The sequence below is a fragment of the Chelonia mydas genome, chromosome 2 (genome assembly GCF_015237465.2).
Source record: "Chelonia mydas isolate rCheMyd1 chromosome 2, rCheMyd1.pri.v2, whole genome shotgun sequence".
NCBI lineage: Eukaryota > Metazoa > Chordata > Testudines > Cheloniidae > Chelonia > Chelonia mydas.
The window spans coordinates 53372074-53392709 of NC_057850.1; the positions used below are offsets into that span (position 1 = coordinate 53372074).

The window sequence follows — 20636 nt, forward strand, 5'->3', positions numbered from 1 at the left end:
AGCTAGTCTGACCTCCTGTATAACGCAGGCCATAGAAACCTGCCATGAATTAACTCCTGTTTCAGCAAGAGCATATCTTTTAGAAAAAGATCCAATCTTGATTTAAAAGTTCTCTGTGATATAGAATCTATCACAGTTCTTGGTAAATTGTACCAATGATTCCCCTCATTGTTAAAAATTTGCTCCTTATTTCTAGTAGGAATTTGTCTAGCTTCAACTTCCAGCCATTGGGTCTTGTTTTACCTTTGCCAGCTAGACTGAGGAGCCTTTTATTATCAAAGTTTTGTTCTCCATATAAGTACTTATGGACTATGAATAAGTCACCCCTTAACCCCCAGGTTAAGCTATACAGATTGTGGTCTTGCAGTCTACCGCTATAAAGCATCGTTTCCAATCCTTTAATTATTCTCCTGGCTCTTCTTTGAACCCTCTCCAATTTATTCATACCCTTCTTGAACTGTGCACACCAGAAGTTGAAACAATATTCCAGTAGCAGTTGCACCAGGGCCAAATACAGAGATCATATAACCTACCTGCTCCTACCCAAGAGTCACATGTTTACACATCCAGGATTGCATTCACCCTTTTGACCACAACATTACACTGGGAACTCATGTTCATCTGATTATCCACCATTACTCCCAAGTTTTTTTCAGAGTCAGCGCTTCACAGGATAAAGTCCCCATCCTGTAAGGAACCAGTCAGGATACAAGCAGTAAGAACTTAAGAGTGAAAGGCCTAGGGATGAGAAGTTTACTAAGGAAAGGAAAAAAAAGAGAAAGGTAAACCAAAGAACTAAATACCTTTCACATCCCCAACTATCCTTTCCTTGAACAACCTTAGGCTTCAGAATGTGGAAATCAGAATTGTTGGACCTAACATACAGAGAGTGCATCTGTTGGATTAAGAGGTACCATTTGTAGATAGTTATTCTTCAGATTAAAACTGCATTTGATAGTGATGTAGAGAACTGCAAAACTGAAAAGAGATTATAAAAAGCCTTCAAGTTAAAAAATATTTCCATCACTTCTCCAAAGACATTTCACCCAGTGTGCAGAATATGTCAAAGACTTGTGCCGATCGGCCACTGGGAGTTATGTACCCAATGGCTTCCACATCACGACACACCACAATAGCAATCCTTGACATTGATTACAATTATCTGATAGTGCCTTCATTAATTGTCACCACCTGAGACTTCAAAAGACTCAATGTTATTGCACAAAAAAGTATACATGTTCTCTATACAGAGCTAGTGGGAAAGTGTTTTTTGTATGACAATAATAATCATTTGGAATCTAAGGGATAGAAATTGTCCCACTGTTAAACTGTCAGTCAAAAACCTTATTATACATGGATTGAACATCACATCCATATATAACTACCTTTCCTGTCAGTCAAATATGTTGTTCTATACAGATCTAACATCAATTTGATTTTTAAATTGGCAGAGGCTATAAAACATTGTTCTGATGTGATGTCAATGTGATCTAAGTTACTGTGTGTCAGAATACAACAGAATGTCATTCCCCACCCACAAACAGTCAAATGCAAAGATTTCCTTAACTAGTTTCCTTAACTAACATGCCACGTTCATCCTATGACACTAAAATCATGATAATTTGAGTATTTTTAATATACTAATTCATCCAATGGGTAACTTCATTATGAATACATTAGCAGCTCGGAACAACCTTTATTCTTGTTTATCCATCATAAATGTTGATTTAAAATGAGATTAGCCCTTTTATCTTTGTTGAGATCAACACTGGTTTATAAAAACAAGTTCAAAAGTACTATTTTCCTATACAAGAACATTTTCCAATGGCATTAGCAGCAGAGTGGGAAAAGTAATCCACCCACAGGAGTACAAAGTTGCACTCAACTTCTCCGCCAGCTTCAAAACTGACCAAGAAAGAAAGGAGCAAGAGTAGTGCCAAACAATGTTCTTCTCCTCTCCCCCATAGATATTTTGATATTTCTGCTTTTAGTTCTGAGGATTTTTGGATCACTAACTCATAGAAAAGCACTACCAAAATTAATTATTTTCTAGCCCATTCAACTTAACACATTACTTGTAATTTTGTTTCCCCTGTGAGGTGTCAAGAAATGAAGTACAGTAAAGAATCATGAAATAAGGTATTACCAAAAAAACCAGAACAAAACAGATTAGAATCCTGAGCATAACACATATTTTTCTATCAATTAATTTGTTTTTTGCAAAAAAAAATTAAAATGTATAAAGAAACCATTAATCTATGGTGCATAATCACCCTACATATACTTACACACATGGGTGACTTAATAATAGTTAAGGCAGGGGTGGACAAACTTTTTGGCCTGAGGACCACATCAGGGTATGGAAATTTTATGCTGGGCCATGAATGCTCACGAAATTGGGAATGGGGTGTGGGAAGGGATGAGGACTCTGGCTGGGGGGTGAGGGGTTTGGGGTGTGGAGGGGGGCTCCGGGTTGGGGTGCGGGGGGGGGAAGTGAGGCTCTGGGGTGGGGCTGGGGATGAGGGGTTTGGGGCGTGGAGGGGGGCTCCAGGCTGGGACCGAGGGGTTCGGTGGGCAGGAGCGGAATCAGGACTGGGTCAGGAGGTTGGGGTATGGGGGAGGGGTGAGAGGGCTCCGGCTGGGGGTGCAGGCTCTGGGGTGGGGCCAGGGATGAGGGGTTTAGGGTGCAGAAGGATGCTCTTGGCTCAAACCAATGGGTTCAGAGGGCATGAGGGGGATCAGGGATGGGGCAAGCTGTTGGGGAATGGGGAGAGTGCAGACTCTGGGGTGGGGCTGGGGATGAGGGGCTTGGAGTACAAGAGGGGGCTCTGGGCTGGGATCGAGGGGTTTGGAGGGCGGGGGGGGATCAGGGCTGTGGCAGGGGGTTGGGGCACTGTGTGTGTGGGGCGGGGGGGCTCAGGCCGTGCTTACTGCAAGCAGCTCCCGGAAGCATGTGCGCCCTCCAGCTCCGAGGCACAGCCAGGTGGCTCTACGCGCTGCCCTGTCTTCAGGTGCCACCCCTGCAGCTCCTATTGCCGAGTGCCTGCGGACAGGGCAGTGTGCAGAGCTGCCTGTCCATGTCTCCGTGTACTACATAGGAGCCAGAGAAGGGTCATGCCAGCTGCTTCCTGGGAGCCATGCGGAGTGAGGTAAGCCCCTGACCCCACTCCCCGGCTGGAGCGCCGGAGTGGGGCTACCCCCCAACCCCGCTCCCTGGCGGGAGCTGAGGACCAGATTAAATGGTCTGACTGGCTGGATGTGGCCTGCGGGCCGCAGTTTGACGACCTCTGAGTTAAGGGCATGATTCTATAACCTTAGCTCATGCAGAGCACCACTAAAATAAGGGTTGCAAAATCAGGCTATTAATTAGAGACATGGGAGTCACAATGTCTGGGATTTACTCCCTGCTCCACCAATTTCCCTTTAGGTTATGCCTTCTCTGACTCAGTTAAGCCCTCTGTAAAATGGACCTGCTGTACTCCACAGAACCCTTATCAGGCATTATTAACATGTTAAAAAACTATGAGCATTTAGGATCCAATTCATAATGATGAAATATATATGATATTGAACAACTTTAATCTTATGGAATTTAGCAAAGTAATCTGTCATGTGAGGCTAAAATACAAATAGGTTATGCACAGAGGCTTATGTACAAGTATTAATATACTATTTTTCTATTTCCAAAAAAGCACTCTAATTTGAGATTTAGAACATTGTATATATATTCTGTAATTTAGCTCATTAAAATTCTACTTACCCAATCACCTTGGGTTAACAGATTTTATTTGTTGGAATTCTTTGTTTTGTTTTTAAGACAGGCATTAAAATATAGCCTTTTCATTTATCATTTTAAGGGAGTGGGATTGTTATTATTTGTATTACAGTAGCACCTGGCCCTGTATAAACACATAGTAAGAGACAGTCCCTGCCCCAAAGAGTTTATAATATCTATCAACAAGACAAAGGAAATACTGTTATTCCCATTTTAGAGAGGGAGAACTAAACCACAGATAGATAAAGTAAGCTGCCCAAGATTACACTGGAAATCTGTGGCAAAAGTGAAATTTGAACTCAGATCTTCTGAGTCCAAGTCCAGTACTTTGACCATAAGACCATTTCCCACAAAAAGCAAATTTTGTGCCTGATTATGTCCAACTTTCATGACAATTTTGGAAGGCTGTTATGAATATGGTGACACATTTATCTATGCAAAAGACTACGTAAGCAAGTGTCACTGAAATAAACTATAAAATTAGGGAATTAACTAGACTCAAGTAGGCTACCTTCACTTTTCATTTTAAAAAGAAAAAAAGGGGATTATAATAGAATTACTTACCACTATGGTATAATACAGAAGAGAAATAACTTTTTTTCCTTAAATGGGGAGGGGACAGTTCTAGATTGCTAAAACGGAAACAGCAGAAATTAAATCAAATTAATGGGTAAGATTTATACAAGGAAAACTTTGATCAAAACATAGCACACACTTTACACAAGGGATTGTACAGAGAGGCACTAAACGCAGGGACAGCATGGTATTTACCAGAGATGTTTTTTAGCAGGTTAGATCATGGTTTTTACTAACTCAGGAAAAACTAGTTAGTCCCAGTTTAAGACATTTTCTATTTTAAAAATTGTGTCATTGATGCACTATATTGCTACCACATTACACATAGTTTTAGTTACGTATTTAAATTGTGATTACATAAAGCACTAGAAGATTAATTTACAAATAAAAAGTAAAATTGCAGTGAGCATAACAATGATATATGTTATAATAATACTGACTGTCTAAATATCTGTATACATTTTGGTTCATTATTTTTTCAAGGAAGTTATATATGTCAGGACTTATTTCAGTTTTCAATATTTTACAAATAAGAGTCAAAACATTTGGTTATATGTAAACAACAACAATCCAGACTTTGAGGCTTGAAGCATTAAGCAATCAGAAGCATGCAGAATTGCACACTGCCAGTCTAGGTCCACTTGGCCATTCAAAATTGTGTAACAGAAGATCAACTTTGATGTAATGGATAGACCAAGCCTATTTATTCATCAGTTCCGGGTGGATTATCCAAAGTTTGAAAAGATTAGTTCTATGCTTGCTGAACTTGCTGGACACTGATGCAATTGTACCTCAAGTCAGACAGAATATCATCATTCTACAAATCTTTCCACCATGTTGAAGGGGAAACTTTTCCTTGATAGCAGATGAAAACAATGATTTTGGATACAGCAATTCTTCTACTTTAAATCAAGCTAAGTATGAGAGAAAGTCAGGATTTTACTCAGCAACCACGGTCTTGCAATTTCTTTTTGTTCAGATGACAAATTTCTTTCCTGGGTATTTTGGATGAAGAAGGTTGGCCAACATTTGTACAGGAGTAATTGCCTCATAAAATCTCTTGTGTACTTTTCCTTTGTGTGGTGCAAGATCTTTATTTATCAGCAAATGCAACCATTCTTTTCATTCTACAACAATTGTTAATGTGTCCCTTTGGTGTGCATGCCATTTCACAGCAACTAATTTTAATTGTCTGATCAAGTTATTTGCTTCTTGGTAAATCCCTTGATTATTAATAGGGCCCAACCAAATTCATGGCCGTGAAAAATGCATCACAGACTGAAATCTGATCCCCCCCGTGAAATCTGTGTAGTATAGGGTAAAAGTACACAAAAGACCAGATTTCACGGGGGAGACTAGCATTTCTCAAACTGGGGTCCTGACTCAAAAAGAGGCAGTGGGGGGTTTGCAACGTTATTGTAGGTGGGGTCGTGGTATTGCTATCCTTACTTCTGTGCTGCCTTCAGAGCTGGGTGACTGGAGAGAAGCAGCTTCTCATCGGGCGCCCAGCTCTGAAGGCGGCAGCACAGAAGTGAGGGTGGCAATACCACACCAGGCCATCTTTACTTCTGTGCTGCTGCTGGGGGTGGCGCTGCCTTCAGTGCTGGGCTCAGGGCCAGCAGCTGCCGCTCTCCAGCTGCCCATCTCTGAAGGCAGCACCACCGCCAGCAGTAGCACAGGAGACAATCCCACAACCCCCCTACAATAGTCTTGTGATCCCTCCCCCTCCCCCCAAGCCTCTGTTTGGGTCAGGACCCCTACAGTCACAACACTGTGAAATTTCATATTAAAATATCTGAAATCATGAAATTTACTATTTTTAAAATCTTATGATCATGAAATTGACCAAAATGGTAGAGGAATTTGGCATGGCCCTAATTATTAATTATACTGATAACTCTATCTTCAGTTCTGCCTCATGGTTAGTCAGAATCCTGAGATAATGAGGACAATTTTTAAACATATGTTTCCAGGCATGTTATTTGACTGTTCCATTGTGTAACACCAGGGATTTGGGGTTTTACAGAACTTGGCATTCTTTTAACCAGACTTCAGGCTGATGACAATTACGAAAATGCTTTTGTAAATCTACAACATGTTTCATCAAAGGTCTTGTCCAAGTAGATTTAGCCAATGTGATGTGAATCCATACATAACCAAAGTGTCATCCTCTTGTTCCAAATCACTTCTCATATTTTACATCTTTTTCTCATCGTCTCTCAGGTAGCTCTGTACACAATGGTACAGTTCATTTGCTAATGCCTTGGCTTCTCTTGCCAATGTAGCAGAATACTTTCCAGTCTTCTTATTGCTTCCAGTATCAACCACCAACACAGAAGCCAAAGTTAGCTATCACTGAGTCATTGTGCACATTTCTCCAGCCATCTTGTATTAATGTAACTGCTTTTCCACATAATTTGTTGTGTGCTTCCACCTTTAAGCCATTAGTAACTGTATCTAACAGTTCATCTAGTACCTTCTTTTGACAGGGAGCTTCGTAGCTTGGCCTTAGGCAGCAGATAATTGATTGAAAAATTGGATGCTAAATAACAGAAGAGGGAATATTACACTCATAAAAAATCTGCAATTTTCAAGTCTACGTTTTGTTTCAATTCTGGAGATGTTTTTGTTATAAACATAGCCATTTGTGGTTCCTCCTCCTTGTCTTTGGCTGAGCTGTATATGGTTTCCTTTTGATGTATTTGGCAATGACAATGCAGTATTATCAGTACCTTCATCCTCAGAGTTTGATTCTAATACTCATGTATGTTTAGCCAAAGTCAGCCATTCCAGAGTCTCTCTGTTTTTTCCACTGTACTTTGCAAAATATTCGCTCATACAGTCTGCCTTCCCACTTACTTTTTCTTTACAATTTCTGCATCTAAGGCTCTCTGCCATCTTCATGAAACTTGTCAAAATAGCCATGAATTGGGTCAAGTGGTCTTTCATCTTAGCTAATGATGAAATATTTTGTCTTGAATCACTGTACTCACTGAGTTCAATCACAGCAGTTGCACTGCAGCCAGCCAGATGAAGAGACAGACTACTGGACTGGACAGTTAGTTTGGCAGTTTACCTCAAACAGAAACTGAAACTTCTGAATCCGGGAATTCCCCATCTGGGAAAGGGGAGTTCCTGGATTCAGAAGTTTCCATTTCTGTTTGAGATAGCCAAGGCAACAGCATACAGGGGTTGGGGGGCGGGGAGTGTTTGATTTTATTTCCTTTCATTAAAATTAACATACCATCTTACTGCAAAATTATTATCAAATTGCTAAATATTTGTCAGTGATTTTCATTAGTATATTTTAATAAAAAAATATTTTCCAACTTGCACACTTCAAATCCGTATTTACCAACATCCTGTCCTAATGTAGTTTTTCCTGGGAAACTGCCAACCCTGAATACATTTACATAAACAATTGAAGGAGATTTCCTAGGGATTTGACAGATTATAGGCTGATGACACTATTGTTACAGTCTCAATGGAAATCTGGTTTGATCTAGTTAACAAAGAACTAGAACCACACAAAGACAAAATAAAAAAGACAATTTGGAGATACTATGGATTCTTTCCATTACTTAGTTAATATGGCTTATCCTAAATACTGAGGCTGAAACCAGGACAGGAAAAAAATTTGAAATATGGGGAACACAATCTAGTCCTAAATCTATTCCTTTACTTCTAGAATTTAAATATTAAGAATTTGATTTCTACTCCAAATCTATTTCTGTGAAACCGGGAAGAATTAGTGGGGGAAGCAAAAGTGGATGGGAATCTGGGAGGCAGTGACCATGAGTTGGTTGAGTTCAGGATCCTGACACAGGGAAGAAAGGTAAGCAGCAGAATACGGATCCTGGACTTCAGGAAAGCAGACTTCGACTCCCTCAGGGAACTGATGGGTAGGATCCCCTGGGGGAATAACATGAAGGGGAAAGGAGTCCAGGAGAGCTCGCTGTATTTCAAGGAATCCCTATTGAGGTTACAGGGACAAACCATCCCGATGTGTCGAAAGAATAGTAAATATGGCAGGCGACCAGCTTGGCTTAACGGCGAAATCCTTGCGGATCTTAAACATAAAAAAGAAGCTTACAAGAAGTGGAAGATTGGACAAATGACCACGGAAGAGTATAAAAATATTGCTCGGGCATGTAGGAATGAAATCAGGAGGGCCAAATCACACCTGGAGCTGCAGATAGCAAGAGATGTTAAGAGTAACAAGAAGGGTTTCTTCAAGTATGTTGGCAACAAGAAGAAAGCCAAGGAAAGTGTGGGCCCCTTACTGAATGAGGGAGGCAACCTAGTGACAGAGGATGTGGAAAAAGCTAATGTACTCAATGCTTTTTTTGCCTCTGTCTTCACGAACAAGGTCAGCTCCCAGATTGCTGCACTGGGCATCACAGCACGGGGAGTAGGTGGCCAGCCCTCTGTGGAGAAAGAGGTGGTTAGGGACTATTTAGAAAAGCTGGACGTGCACAAGTCCATGGGGCCGGACATGTTGCATCCGAGAGTGCTAAAGGAATTGGCGGCTGTGATTGCAGAGCCATTGGCCATTATCTTTGAAAACTCGTGGCGAACGGGGGAAGTCCCGGATGACTGGGAAAAGGCTAATGTAGTGCCAATCTTTAAAAAAGGGAAGGAGGAGGATCCTGGCAACTACAGGCCGGACAGCCTCACCTCAGTCCCCGGGAAAATCATGGAGCAGGTCCTCAAGGAATCAATCCTGAAGCACTTACACAAGAGGAAAGTGATCAGGAACAGTCAGCATGGATTCACCAAGGGAAGGTCATGCCTGACTAATCTAATCGCCTTCTATGATGAGATTACTGGTTCTGTGGATGAAGGGAAAGCAGTGGATGTATTGTTTCTTGACTTTAGCAAAGCTTTTGACACGGTCTCCCACAGTATTCTTGTCAGCAAGTTAAAGAAGTATGGGCTGGATGAATGCACTATAAGGTGGGTAGAAAGTTGGCTAGATTGTTGGGCTCAACGGGTAGTGATCAATGGCTCCATGTCTAGTTGGCAGCCGGTGTCAAGTGGAGTGCCCCAAGGGTCGGTCCTGGGGCCGGTTTTGTTCAATATCTTCATAAATGATCTGGAGGATGGTATGGATTGCATTCTCAGCAAATTTGCGGATGATACTAAACTAGGAGGAGTGGTAGGTACGCTGGAGGGCAGGGATAGGATACAGAGGGACCTAGACAAATTGGAGGATTGGGCCAAAAGAAATCTGATGAGATTCAACAAGGACAAGTGCAGGGTCCTGCACTTAGGACGGAAGAACCCAATGCACTGCTACAGACTAGGGACTGAATGGCGAGGCAGCAGTTCTGCGGAAAAGGACCTAGGGGTGACAGTGGACGAGAAGCTGGATATGAGTCAACAGTGTGCCCTTGTTGCCAAGAAGGCCAATGGCATTTTGGGATGTATAAGTAGGGCATAGCCAGCAGATCGAAGGACGTGATCATTCCCCTCTATTCGACATTGGTGAGGCCTCATCTGGAGTACTGTGTCCAGTTTTGGGGCCCGCACTACAAGAAGGATGTGGATAAATTGGAGAGAGTCCAGCAAAGGGCAACAAAAATGATGAGGAGTCTGGAACACATGACTTATGAGGAGAGGCTGAGGGAACTGGGATTGTTTAGTCTGCAGAAGAGAAGAATGAGGGGGGATTTGATAGCTGCTTTCAACTACCTGAGAGATGGTTCCAAAGAGGATGGTTCTAGACTATTCTCAGTGGTAGAAGAGGACAGGACAAGGAGTAATGGTCTCAAGTTGCAGTGGGGGAGGTTTAGGTTGGATATTTGGAGGGTGGTGAAACACTGGAATGCGTTACCTAGGGAGGATCTCCTTCCTTAGAAGTTTTTAAGGTCAGGCTTGACAAAGCCCTGGCTGGGATGATTTAATTGGGGATTGGTCCTGCTTTGAGCAGGGGGTTGGACTAGATGACCTCCTGAGGTCCCTTCCAACCCTGATATTCTATGATTCTATGAAGAAGGTTACATCTGAGTTTATTTCCAAATGGTGGAAAACTGTGGAAGTAAAACTATGCGGTAAAATTTTCAGAATGTGCCTAAGAGACTTAGGAGCTACCTAGGTCACACTAAAAGTCAATGAAATGAAGGCTCCTAGCTACCTAAATCATTTTTAAAAATGGACTGTGGATTTCTCTTCATGTTTTAAAAAGGTGCTCTTTTATAGCAAGATAGCAAACATGTGAGAGGATTTTACAGTGAGATAACTAAGTGGAACCAGGGCACTTGTAGTATTTACCAGAAGTGGCTAGATAAGGTCAGCACTATGCCACCACCTAGGATTGACTTCACCTAGTTGACCTCCCAGTAAAACTAGAGAGCCTTGTCTCCACTATGTTTTTACAGCACATCAATTATCCCACAGTAAAAAAAACACTTTTTTTTTTTTTTGTCAGTGAAGAAAAGCTTTTAGGTTAAGTCACTTAGGAGCTTTTGAAATTTTTATCCAAAATATTGTTCAGACTGTTGTCATTTTTAGAAGATTTAAACATCTGTCCAGATAACTCATCATCAGTCAAGTGTGTTTAGTACTTTCAGACTGGCTTGGTTTGGTCTAGTCAAAATGTTGTGATAGGCTAAATGATAAAAAGCAAGTGAGTTGTTAAAAAACATATTGGTATCTTAGGTCAGATACAAATGACACAGTTTTTAACAGCATAGGGATTCAGTTGTTACATTCTTGTGATACGCTCACAAAACTGCAAGCTTTTCATTTTGGACAACATAAGAAGATAACATAAGAACGGCCATACTGGGTAAGAACAAAGGTCCATCTATCCCAATAGCCTGTCTTCTGACTGTGGCCAATGCCAGGTGCCCCAGAGTGGATGAACAGAACAGGTAATCATCACGTGATCCATCCCGTCACCCATTCCCAGCTTCTGGCAAACAGAGGCTAGGGACAACATCCCTGCCCATCCTAGCTAATAGCCATTGATGGACCTGTCGTCCATGAATTTATCTAGTTCTTTTTTTGAACCCTGTTACAGTCTTGGCCTTCACAACATACTCTGGCAAAGGGATCCACCAGTTGACTGTGCGTGGTGTGAAGAAATACTTCTTTTTTTTGTTTTAAACCTGCTGCCTAGTAGTTTCACTTGATGACCCCTAGTTTTTGTGTAAATAAGAAAAGTGACTTCCTTATTTACTTTTTCCACACCAGTCATGATTTTATAAACCTCTATCATATCCTCCTTTAGTCGTCTCTTTTCCAAGATGAAAAATCCCAATCTTATTAATCCCTCCTCATATGGAAGGTATCCATACCCATAATCATTTTTGTTGCCCTTTTCTGAATCTTTTTTGAGATGGGGCGACCACATCTGCATGCAGTATTCAAGACGTGGGCGTACCATGGATTTATATAGAGGCAATATGATATTTTCTCTCTTATTAACTATCCCTTTCTTAATGATTCCCAACATTCTGCTAGCTTTTTTGACTGCCACTGCACATTGAGTGGATGTTTTCAGACAACTATCCACAAGGATGGCAGGATCTCTCTCTTGAGTGGTAACAGCTAATTTAGATCCCATCATTTTTATATATATAGTTGGGATTATGTTTTCCAATGTGCATTACTTTGCATTTATCAATATTGAATTTCATCAGCCATTTTGTTGTCCAGTCATCCAGTTTTGTGAGAAACCTTTGTATCTCACAGTGTGCTTTGGACTTAACTATCTTGAGTAGTTTTGTATCATCTGCAAATTTTGCCACCTCACTGTTTACCCTCTTTTCCAGATCATTCATGAATATGTTGAATACCACTGGTCCCATTACAGACCCCTAGGGGACACCACTATTTACATCTCTCCATTCTGAAAACTGACCATTTATACCTACCCTTTGTTTCCTATCTTTTAACCAGTTGCCAATCCATAAGAGGACTTTTCTTCTTATCCCAAGACACCTTAATTTGCTTAAGAGCCTGTAGTGAGGGACCTTGCCAAAGGCTTTCTGAAAATACACTATATCAACTGGATCACTCTAATCCATATGCTTGTTAACTCCCCCAAAGAATTCTAGTAGACTGGTGAGGCATGATTTTCCTTTACAAAAACCATGTTGACTCCTCCCCAACAAATTATGTTTATCTATGTGTCTGACAATTCTGTCCTTTACTATAGTTTCAATCAACTTCCCTGGTACTGAAGTCAGGCTTATTGGCCTGTACTTGCCAGGATCACCACCGGGAACCCTTTTTAAAAATTGACTGGAGGATAGCTAATGTGATGCCATTTGATACAGAACCTGATTTAAATGATAGGTTACAAACCACAGTTAATAGTTCTACAATTTCACATTTGAGTTCCTTCAGCACTCTTGGGTGAATACCATATGGTCTTAGTGACTTATTGCTGTTTAGAGGAGGTTTTGGAACAAATTGATAATGACACCTCAATCTGGGACAGTTCCTCAGATTTGTCACCTAAAAAGAATGGCTCAAGTTCGGGAATCTCTCTCACACCCTCAGCCATGAAGATCAAAGCAAATAATTCATTTAATTTCTCCACAATGGCCTTATCGTCCTTGCGTGCTCCATTAGCATCTTGATCATCCAACGGCCCCACTGGTTGTTTAGCAGGCTTCCTACTTCTGATGTATTTTAAAAAAATCTATTACTTGTTGAGTCTTTGGCTAACTGTTCTTCAAATTCTTTTTTGGCCTCCCTAATTATATTTTTATACTTTGCTTGCCAGAGTTTATGCTCCTTTCTATTTTCCTCAGTAAGATTTAACTTCCACTTTTTAAAGGATGCCTTTTTGCCTCACTACTTCTTTTACTTTGTTGTTTAGCCACAATAACACTTTTGGGGTTCTGTTTTTTTTAATTTGGGGTATACATTTAAGTTGAGCCTCTATTATGGGGTCTTTTAAAAGTTTCCACGCCGCTCGCAGAGATTTCACTTTTGTCACTGTACCTTTTAATTTCTGTTTAACTAACTTCCTCATTTTTGTGTAGTTCCCCTTTCTGAAATTAAATGGTACCATGTTGGGCTGCTGTGGTGTTTTCCCCGCCACAGTGATGTTAAATTTAAGTATATTATGGTCACTATTACCAAGCACTCCAGGTATATTCACCTCTTGGAACAGATCCTGTGCTCCATTTAGGACTAAATCAAGAATTACCTCTATTCTTGTGGATTCCAGGACTAGCTGCTCCAAGAAGTAGTCAGTTAAGGTGTCAAGAAATTTTATCTTTGCATCCCATCCTGAGGTGTCATGTAGCCAGTCAATATGTGGACAGTTGACATCCCTCATTATTATTGAGCTTTTTATTTGTATAGCCTCTCTAATCTCCCCGAGCATTTCACAGTCACAATCACCATCCTTGACAGATGGTCAGTATTGCTGTATACAGACTGCTGTATTCTTATTATTCAAGCATGGAAACACTATCCATAGAGATTCTCTGTCACGGTTTGGTTCATTGAAGATTTTTTTTACTTCATTTGATTCTATGCTTTCTTTCACATATACTGTCACTCCCGCACCAGCACGACCTGTTCTGGCCTACTGATATAATTTTTTACCCTGGTATTACTGTGTCCCTTTGATTATCCTCATTCCACCAAGCTTCTGTGATACCTATTATATCAATATCCTCATTTAATACCAGGCACTCTAGTTCACCCACCTTATTATTTAGGCATCTAGCATTTGTATATAAGCACTTTAAGAACTTGTCACTTTTTACCTGTCTGCCATTGCATGAGGTAATTGAATGGGACTCTTTCATTTGACTTTCTCATCAGATCCTACCCATATTTTATCATCTTCTATCCTCTCTTCCTAAATAGGAGGGAATCTCCATTAGTAGATCCTCCCCTAAGGGATGTGTCTCTCTGAATCATATGCTCCTTCGCACCTGTCAACTTTCCCCCAGCCCTTAGTTTAAAAACTGCTCTATAAACTTTTTAATTTTAAGTGCCAGTAATCTGGTTCCATTTTCGTTTAGGTAGAGCCATCTTTCCTGTATAGGCTCCCCCTTTCCCAAAAGTTTCCCCAGTTCCTAATAAATCTAAACCCCTCCTCCCTACACCATCATCTCATCCATGCATTGAGACCCTGCAGTTCTGCCTGTCTAACTGGCCCTGCATGTGGAACTGAAACCATTTCAGAGAAAGCTACCATGGAGGTCCGGGACTTCAATATCTTGCCTAAAAGCATAAATCTGGCCTCCAAGACCTCTCTCCTACCCTTCCCTATGTCACTGGTGTGATGGGTTGGACCCCCCTTCCGGGATGCCACCTGATGTACTGGGGTTTCAGAGCCCACCTCTTCCACCAGCCTGGGATCCCTTACACTGTTTTGCTGAACTAGGCTCTCCGGCCTCCTCCAGTACACACACAGGCAGGAACACACCCAGATGTATAATCATACAGACACTACAATCACCACTGCTAGCACTCAAGTTCACCAGCACTCAAGTGCACATTCGCCCTGGAGCGTAAAGCAAAAGTTGTATTGTCTTGCACTGCACAGAAAACTGAATAGCGTAAGCCATGAAATTCGCTCCCTCCCTCAATGTGAAGGAAGATATGCACAGCTTTCCCCCTACCCCACACCCCTGTTATAAATTGCACAAACTAGGTTTTAGAAAACAAAACGAGTTTATTAACTACAAAGGATAAATTGTAAGTGATTATAAGGGATAGCAAACAGATCAAAGCACATTACTGAGTAAATAAAACAAAACACACAAACTAAATTTAATACACTAAATTAACTGGTTAATAGTAGCAAATTCTCACCCTAAGTGTTCATACAGGTTGTAGAGTTTCTTGAAGGTAACTGCTTGCAGCTTAGATCTCCAGATATTCCTTTCACAGGCTAGACCTTTCTCACCTGGGCTCAGCCCCTGCCTCCTCTTCAAGCTTAGTTCCTTTGTTTCTTCACGTGTTTTCAGCAGTCTTCCTTCTTGGGTGGGAGGGAAGTGGAGAAGAACCCGGATTACCTCACTTCCCCGCCTTAAACAGAATTTACATATGGTGGGAATCTTTTGTCTCTCAGTGTGGTTCCCTCTCACACACACACACACAGTGGAAAAATACCAGAAATCCAAGATGTAATCCAGTACCAGGTGACATGATCACAGCATCCCAGGAAACTCCTCAGGAAGGTGGGAGATTAGCATCTTCAGAGTCCTATTGTTCTCCCAAATGGCCCATCCAGGCTGATTGCATACTGTCTGGGGGGCGTACCCCAAATGTAAACATAGTTGTAATTGTTACATGGTCGATATTCTTAACTTTGGATACAGAAATGATACATGCATACAAATAGGATAATCATATTCAGTAAATCAGAACCTTTCCAATTATACCTTACGTGACCCATCTTGCATAAACACATATCTTAGTTATGTCATATCAGAAGCATATCTCTATGAAGAACATGGGGTGTAGGCTCACAATTGATACCTCCGTGTTCCACGACCACCGGCTCCTCCCCAGCACTACGCATAAGTCTATCTAGATATCTCGAGAGATCCGCAACCTTTGTACCAGGCAGGCAAGTCACCATGCAATTCTCCCCGTCATCCCAAACCCAGCTATCTATGTTTCTAATGATCAAATCCCTCATAACTATTACCTGTCTCTTACCAATAACTGGAGTTCCCTCCCCTGGAGAGGTATCCCCAGTGTGAGAGGATACCACATCATCATCTAGAAGGAGGATCCCAACTATGGGATCGTTTCCTTCTACTCCAGTTGGATGTTCTCCTTCCCCGAGACTTTCATCCTCCTCAACAGCACCTAGCCTGTCAGATCGGGGCTGGGACCATTCTACTGTGTCCCAGAAAGTCTCATGTATGTACCTGTCTCCTTTAGCTTCTCCAGTTCAGACACACTGATCTCCAAAGCCCGTACATGGTCTGTGAGAGCCAAGAGCTTCTTGCTCCTAATGCACACATACGCAACCTGCCCATACAACAAGTAATCATACATGCTTCATTGAGTACAATAAAGTGGATAGCCCCCACTCTGTTGCTGGACTTCTGCCTGCATTCTCTTTTTACTCCTGCAGATCCTTCCTTTGTTGTTGTTGTTGTGTTTTTATTAGGGGGTGTATTTGGCCTTAAGTTTAAAGAATGTTAAGTGTATCTAGTCCCCACTCTCCCACTAAACTCCCTTCCAAAAGCCCTGGTCTTCCTCAGTAGCCCTGCCCCTGGTTAAGGGTTGATGGGTGCTAAAGGGCTTAGGGATCAAAGCCTCATTAAGAAGCTCTCAGGCTTGCCTAGCAGGCCACTAGGCTCAGCACACAGTCCCCCAAACAGACCACACGATATATTTCAGTCAAGCAGCAAGCACTCCACAAACACAAACACACACACTACAAACAACAAATTTACCCCAAGGGTCATGTCATTGCTTTTTTTCAAAGTACATGTGTTTTGTCATATGCCACGCATAAGGCTCAAATGTCCTACTGAGAGGGCCAAATATGTTTACTACCGGTATTCAGTTTGTATTCTATATAAACTCATTAAAAAGAAAGGAGAAATCACGTTCACTGCATGCAATTTACTGCTTCTTCTCTCTTAAGTTTTGTATAAATGTACAAACAACAACTGCTCTTCCTTGGGGCTCAAATCCACTAAATCCTCTTGATTTTGTGTAAACTGAAATTGATTTATTTTACATCTCATGTTCTTTACAATATATATATTTTATATTTTAAAAGAACAAACTCTAACCCCTTGACTAGAGGCAATTGATAAACACTGAAAAAGTAAAACTTAACATAACTTTAAAGTTGCAAAAGACACTTAAAAGCAAGGAAGTTCAGAGTGAGGGCTCAAACTCCACCTTTAATTTGGCCTACTGCATCTAAGTATTAAAGAACTCAAAAAAAACAGACACATAATATATTCCAGGTATGTTGCTATCCCAAGATACAAAAGGATGATTTAATTAGTTTGCTTCCATATGAAGAAGCAGCACCTCAGCAATTATGAGATCATTAATACAACAGAGCCTAACAGCACCTTTCGAAGTTTCTGCTAACCTCTAGGCACACCTTACTCCCATTAGCCTTAATGGAAGTCACATGTGCACTGAGGGGGGAAATGGGCCCACTTAAAGTAATACAATATATACCTATTAATCTTCAGGTCATGCTTAAGGTCAAATATTCTACAAGTGTTTATGAAGAGTACTTCCTAGGCAAGCACAGAGGCCTCTTCAGCATTGGGACAGATCTACAGGCTATTAAATCTATAGAAAATCTTTGCTTTTTAAACCAACACCAAGCACTCAAAGCAGTAGAAAAATTGTAGGGTGTTTTTTATGGGGAGTGGGGGCATTTTTCTATCATGTCCTTCAAGCGTTAGGGGGTGGGAAGGGGAAATGTGACAAGGAATACTAGGCATGCATGAAAGGTATGCATCTTACTTTAATTTTTTCCTCCATCCCCCCTCAAATTCCAGTTCCTTAGTTGTGCTTCTTTGTAGAGTATTAACAGCAAAGTGACTGCACTACTGATCTCGGAAATATGCTACGTGGACATCTCACAGGTCAAGAGTTTAATTATTTTCATATTCTGTAAAGACACTCAAAAATGCAGCAGATGACCACAGTTCAAGAACTATGGTTGAAGAAAGACAGAGTGGAAAGTTTTTCAAACTGGAAATAGAAAATATCTCACTGTATTAGCCATCTACTTCTTGATGAGAATAGTATTGTAACTGAAGTAAGCCTTTACTCTTCAGTTTCCAGCAATGCAATTTACAGCTTCCTCTCCCTTAAATTGTATATAACTGTACAAATCAGTTCCAGCCACTTAATCTGTAAAACTGGTCTGTTCAGGAATGGAGTTGTTAGGTTCACATCTTCATACGTGCTATGTCCTGAAGTGGAGTTATATTACTAGACAGTGGATCTACATTTTCTCATGCTACAAGGTTGATTTACATACCAACATACCAGGAAGGATAGCAAGAGCAATTAGGTGTGTCAGGAGAAAATTGAAGTGAGACTGCATAAACAAACTAGGGAAATGCAACCTAGCTACTATAAGATGAGTGCAAAACTGGTTGGAAAACTGTTCCCAGAGAATAGTTATCAGTGCTTCAAAGTCATGCTGGAAGGCATAACAAACTGGGTCCTGCAGAGATCAATTCTTGGTCCGGTTCTGTTCAATATGTTCATCAGTGATTTAGATAATGGCATACAGAGTACACTCATAAAGTTTGCAAAGGATACCAAGCTGGGAGGGGTTGCAAGTGCTTTGGAGGATAGGATTACAATTCAAAATGATCTGGACAAACTGGAGAAATGGTCTGAAGTAAATAGGATAAAATTCAATAAGGACAAATGCAAAGTTCTCCATTTAGGAAGGAACGATCAGTTGCACACATACAAAATGGGAAATGACTGCCTAGGAAGGATTATTGCGGAAAGGGATCTGGGGGTCATAATGGCCCACAAGCTAAATAGGAGTCAACAGTATAACACTGTTGCAAAAAAAAAGCAAACATCCTTCTGGGATGTATTAGCAGGAGTGTTGTCAGCAAGAAGTAATTCTTCCACTGATTAGGCCTCAGCTGGAGTATTGTGTCCAATTCTGGGCGCCACATTTCAGGAAGGATGTGTACAAATTGTAGAGATTCCAGAGAAGAGTAACAAAAAGGATTATAGGTCTTGAAAACATGACCTATGAGGGAAGATTGAAAAAAATTGAGTTTGTTTAGTCTGGACATGATAACAGTTTTCAAATATTAAAAGATTGTTATAAGGAGGAGGAAGAAAAATTGTTTTTCTTAACCTCTGAGGATAGAACAAGAAGCAATGGGCTTAAATTGCAGCAAGGGAGGTTTAGGTTGGAGATTAGGAAAAATTTAGTAACTGTCAGGGTTGTTAAGCACTAGAATAAATTGCCTAGGGAGGTTGTAGAATCTCCATCACTGGAAATTTTTAAGAGCAGTTTAGACAAACACCTGTCAGGAATGGTCTAGATAATACTTAGTTCTGCCATGAATGCAGGGGACTGGACTAGTTGACCTCTAGAGGTCCCTTCCAGTTCTATGATTCTAAATCTGATTTGTCACACAACAGCTGGTTTGGGTTTTGTTTGTTGATGGGGAGGAAGTGGGCTCTTTTAAGTATTTTATATGGCAACTGCCTTCTTTGCAACATGTCTGTACAGTGCCTAGCAAAAATCTAGTGCAATTCAAAGGTGCTACCATATATAAATAATAATAAGATTCATTGTATGCCGTAACTAAAAATTCACCCCAGTGATGGCTGCATTTCAGTGGCATGTCAAGTGCCTTGGGTCACGGAATGGTAAAGTAATACCATTAACAAACCTATCAACAGGTTAGGTAGGTGGGGTGGTGCTGGTGTTGAAATACTTGCCTTCAGCACCTCTTTAGTGGTTGTTGCCATGTCTCCTCTCTAGTCTGCTCAGCTTCTCATGAAGCGGCATGCACTTTTTCAGTAAACGGCTCATGTGATGAGTCCTGGACAAGAATCTGCTGCTGCATCCCCTGCTGTGCTATATCTTCCCCATGTTACTTTATCTCCATCCCCTCCTAGATCATTTAGTCCACACAGATTCTCATCACCTTGATTAGCCATTTCACACACACACCCACCAAGGTTTTTCCACCTATACAATCCAGAGACAGGTGAGTTTTATGGTGGGAGAGCAGCTCTTGCTGCAGGTTAACCTCAGGTAGGGCGGGGGCAGATTAGGCTTCACAGAGAGTTTCTGCAACGAAATGCACGTGTTTGCTTATCCTGCCGGTAACAGGATGTGGGATGGACCGGGGGAGCGAGGGGTAAGAGACCCCAAATGTCAGGATGGTGGTTTGGGTTGGAAGGGGCCGGGCCGGGCCAGAGGGGGACTTTGCCAGGGGCGGAGACAGAGTTGGGACGGGGCGAGGGGGTGGAAGGGGGGGCTGATGCCGGGGGAGATTTGGCGGGGGTGGGTTGGGGACTGGGGGTGATTGGGGGGGCGGCGGGCCGTTGCTACAAAACACAAAGTTTTAAAAAGATGGCAGGAGAAGGAACGTAACACAGACCCCACATTTAAGCAACACACACACCTCCGCCTCCTCGAGTCGCTCACTATCAGACTCACCCCCATTGACCAGTCGCTCTCCTTCCTCTGATTGGTTGAATGGCTTGTCAGTTATATAGTCGCGAGCGTTGTCAAGCCCGGAAGCGCGAGCCCCGCTACTATCCCGGGTCCCTTAAGTTAGGAGAGGAGAAGCTTTGCTCTAACTCGACGGCATTTCCC

The 20636-nt window shown here is 41.6% G+C and overlaps 1 long non-coding RNA gene across 2 annotated transcripts in view; it reads right to left on the reverse strand.

The window, feature by feature from the left end:
* LOC119565576 overlaps window positions 1-20493 on the reverse strand; it is a 53104-nt gene extending 32611 nt beyond the window's left edge. Inside the window, exons 1-4 of one of the 2 annotated variants that reach the window (XR_006288479.1) lie at window positions 15143-15945; window positions 4340-4407; window positions 804-978; window positions 534-687 (exon numbers count right to left, since the gene is read on the reverse strand). This is a non-coding gene — a long non-coding RNA (uncharacterized LOC119565576). Of the gene's footprint in view, window positions 1-533; window positions 688-803; window positions 979-4339; window positions 4408-15142; window positions 15946-20477 lie in introns of those variants that run through there. The other variant, XR_006288478.1, reaches the window with a different exon arrangement.
* Between the last annotated feature and the right edge of the window lie 143 nt (window positions 20494-20636).